Source organism: Lathyrus oleraceus, chromosome 1, assembly GCF_024323335.1.
Source record: "Lathyrus oleraceus cultivar Zhongwan6 chromosome 1, CAAS_Psat_ZW6_1.0, whole genome shotgun sequence".
In the NCBI taxonomy this organism is placed as follows: Eukaryota; Viridiplantae; Streptophyta; class Magnoliopsida; order Fabales; family Fabaceae; genus Lathyrus; species Lathyrus oleraceus.
In genome coordinates this window covers 303,134,717-303,139,171 of record NC_066579.1, presented here as the reverse complement: position 1 = coordinate 303,139,171, position 4,455 = coordinate 303,134,717, and positions in this window count along the sequence as shown.

Sequence of the window (4,455 nt, the reverse complement as noted above, 5' to 3'; positions counted from 1 at the left end):
GAGCCAAGAACAGAGAAACAAGTCTGGGGTTTCTTAAGGAGGTTGAACTACATTGCAAGGTTCATCTCTCATCTAACAGCCACGTGTGAGCCAATTTTCAAGTTGTTGAGAAAAGATCAGGCTATCAAGTGGAACGATGATTGTCAAAGGGCTTCCGAGAAGATAAAAGAGTATTTGCAGAATCCTCCAATCCTTATGCCTCCAGTCCTAGGGAGACCGCTGATTATGTACTTGACTGTACTCGACAATTCCATGGGTTGTGTTCTCAGTCAACATGACGAGACAGGTAGGAAAGAGCATGCCATCTACTACCTGAGTAAAAAATTCACAGATTGCGAGTCGAGATACTCAATGCTTGAAAAGACATGTTGTGCACTTGCATGGGCTGCTAAGCGAGACTCACACAACCTTATTGATCTCCAAGATGGATCCAGTCAAGTATATATTTAAGAAGCCAGCTCTCACCGGAAGGGTTGCTCGTTGCCAAATTGTACTGACAGAGTACGACATCCAGTATACATCCCAGAAAGCCATCAAAGGGAGTATTCTGTCAGACTATCTTGCTCAGCAGCCGATTGATGACTATGAGCCGATGAAGTTTGATTTTCCTGATGAAGACATCATGTTCCTCAAGATGAAAGACTGTGAAGAGCCAGTTGTTGAGGAGGGACCTGATCCAGATGAAAAGTGGATGTTAATGTTTGATGGGGTCTTCAATGCCAAAGGAAGTGGAATTGATGTTGTCATTACTACTCCGAAAGGTGCCCACATGCCTTTCACCGCTCGTATGACTTTCGAGTGCACCAATAATGAAGCTGAGTATGAGGCCTACATCTTGGGTATTGAGCAAGCCATTGATTTGAGAATCAAGACTTTGGACATCTTCGGAGATTCAGCTCTAGTGATCAATCAAGTGAATGGTGATTGGAATACTCTCCATCCTACTCTGGTCCCCTATAGAGATTACACGAGAAGACTGTTGACTTTCTTCACAACAGTAAAGTTATATCATATACCTCGTGATGAGAACCAGATGATAGATGCTCTTGCTACTCTATCCTTCATGATCAAGGTGTTTCGGTGGAACCATGCTCCTAGGATCGCTGTTATGTGTCTTGATAGGGCCGCGTACGTGTTTGTTACTGAACTGGTAGTTGATGACAAGCCCTGGTATTACGACATCAAGTGCTTTCTGAAGAATCAAGAGTACCCTGCAGGGGCATCCAACTATGACACAAAGACTTTGAGAAGATTGGCAGGCAGTTTCTTCTTGAACAGACGACGTGCTGTATAAGAGGAACTTTGACATGGTTTTGCTCAGATGCGTGGATAGACACGAAGCGGACATGTTAATGCAGGAAGTTCATGAAGGCTCCTTCGGTACTCATGCCAGAGGACATGTAATGGCTAAGAAATTGTTGCGAGCGGGTTATTACTGGATGACCATGGAATCTGATTGTTTCAAATATGCTCGGAAGTGTCATAAATGCCAGATTTATGCTGATAAGGTGCACGTGCCGCCCAATCCTCTGAATGTGATGTCTTCGCCGTGGCCGTTTGCTACGTGGGGCATTGATATGATTGGAAAGATTGAACCGACTACTTCCAATGGGCATCGCTTCATCCTTGTTGCCATCGACTATTTCACCAAGTGGGTCGAAGCAGCGTCATTTACGAAGGTCACCAGACATGTGGTTGCCCGATTCATCAAGAAAGAAATCATTTGTCATTATGGGGTTCCCGAAAGAATCATTACTGATAATGGTTCTAATCTCAATAACAAAATGATGAAGGAGTAGTGCCAAAACTTCAACATTTAGCATCACAATTCTTCCCCTTATCGTCCTAAGATGAACGGTGTTGTTGAGGCAGCAAATAAGAACATAAAGAAGATTGTGCAGAAGATGGTCGTTACGTACAGAGATTGGCATGAGATGCTACCCTTCGCCTTGCATGGGTACCGTACTTTAGTACGTACATCGACCGGGGCAACCCCTTACTCCCTTGTGTATGGTATGGAAGCAGTCCTACCTGTTGAAGTGGAGATTCCTTCTCTAAGAGTCATGTTGGATGTCAAGCTAGACGAAGCTGAATGGATTCAAACAAGGTTCAACCAGTTGAGTCTTATCGAAGAGAAGAGGATGGAAGTCATTTGTCATGGGGAGTTGTATCAGAGTCGGATGAAGAGAGCCTTTGATCAGAAAGTGCGTCCTCGGTGTTTCCAAGTTGGAGATTTGGTGTAGAAAAGGATCCTTCCTCCTTAGACAGATCACAGGTGCAAATGGACTCCTAACTATGATGGACCATATATTGTCACCAAGGTTTTTGATGGTGGAGCCTTAATGCTTGCAACCATGGATGGTGAAGACTTCACTTCCCCTGTGAACTCAGACGCAGTTAAAAAATACTTCGCATAAAATAGACCCGCTGGACAATAAAAAGAATAGTCCAGGCAAAAAAATGGGCATCCCGGCGAACCAAGAAAATGAAAAAGGTTCGGGCAAAAGTTAGGGATTAAAAATAAAAAGATTGTACACCCGGTAAGTTAAAAACCTGAAAAGGAAACTTAGGCAAAAATGGGTATCCCGGTGGATTGAAAACCCGAAAGGGCGATCCAGGCAAAAGTTAGGGATTAAGCGAATGACTGCGTTCTGAGTAGTTCTGAATCTCATCTCGTGTCGATAACTGGAAACTTTCGAAGGATAGGAAGCAGTCAAATTACCTTTTTCAGAAAGCTGATCTTCTGGAGGATCTTGAAGACGAGCGAGTCATAGCAGAATTGGAACCCGATAGAAATCCATTTCACATTGCCATTCGATTAATTTCCTGTTTTTATCTTTTGTGCAATTACCTCTTTCCAGGGATTGCTTCCTGATGTAAATGCCTATTCAGAGGTCATTCAATGAATAAAATCATGTTATTCAATATATCGTTGTTTGCATTTTCATTTTACTGTTTTGTTTGCAAAAATGACGTCCGAATTTTTGATAAACATTGCATCATGAAACATAAGAGCTTTACAGGTACATGCTTAATAAACATTTAAAATTGGTGTAAATTTTAAGTGCTTCGGATCGTCTATTCAGACCAGGTACAATCGGGGCATTTCCTCAATGTTCCCAGCAGATGATCATGGATGTTTTCCCCAACAGTCGGAGTTTGGTATTTTATCCCTGCAGAGCTGGTCCAAGTGTTGGATTCTTCAATCCCCACCAGTTTCTCACTACTGCACTTCCTCAAGCTTTTGTTTCAGATTATACACTCCCCAGTAGAGTTGACAGTGCCAGATTGTATATCCCCAGCGGAGTTGACAGTGTCAGACTATGTCTTCCCAGCAGAAGTAGCTGCTCCTCAGAGCTCGATGCCAGATTGATGATCTCGACGCTAGACCCGTGGTCTCTTTCCTTGAAGTAGAATCTCGGTACCGTATCAATGTTTTGCTTCCCCGGCTGAGTCGTCTTTCTCGCAGATTATGGTTGCCAGAACCAATTTCGTTATCCTCTGCAGCAAGCTTTCAGTGCCATTCTCTCCCCAGTCAGAGTTTCGATATTTTGTTATCGCCAAGACATCGTGTGGCGGGTCAGTTCCCCACAGAGTTCATGGTGCTGTGTGTCTCCAACAACATTGCCAGGGTCCCGAAGATTATGATCTTTTCCCCAGCAGAGTTCCTTGCCTCGGCTTGGCATTCTCCCCAGCATTTCGCATCCTTGCATGTAGAATCATATCACATTGCATCCTCCCAAATCGCGTAGCATTTCCATTTTCATGGAGCATTACGCCATCGAAAAATTCAAACATACGCATGTGAAGCATAAAACATCCTCAGTATCCCAAGTGTTAAGCCAAAAGTTTGTTTCCAGTACTCAGACTGGAGGTCGTTCATGACTCATCCTTTATTATTCCCAGCAGGGATCGTTGGCCCACATGCCGCCTCAATTATCATTTTCCCTATTTCTGCCGATGCTGAGAAGCATGAAAAGTTTTCCAGTATTCAGACCTAGGTGGCATTCAGGCCAGTTTTCCGATGTTCAGATCAAAGAAGTTTCTGACGTTTAGTCGACGCAACTTGTGCCATTCAGGCCAGTTTCCGGTATTCAGACCGAAGTGGCATTCAGGCCAATTTTCTGATATTCAGATCGAAGAAGTTTCCGACGTTCAGGTCGATGCAACTTGTGGCATTCAGGCCAGTTTTCCGGTATTCAGACCGAAGTGGCATTCAGGCCAATTTTCCAATATTAAGATCGAAGAAGTATCCGACGTTCAGGTCGATGCAACTTATGGCATTCGGGCCAGTTTCCGGTATTCAGACAGAAGTGGCAGTCAAGCCAATTTTCCGATGTTCAGATCGAAGAAGTTTCTGACGTTCAGATCGACGCAACTTGTGGCATTCAGGCCAGTTTCCGGTATTCAGACCGAAGTTGCATTCAGGCCAATTTTCCGATATTCAGAACGAAG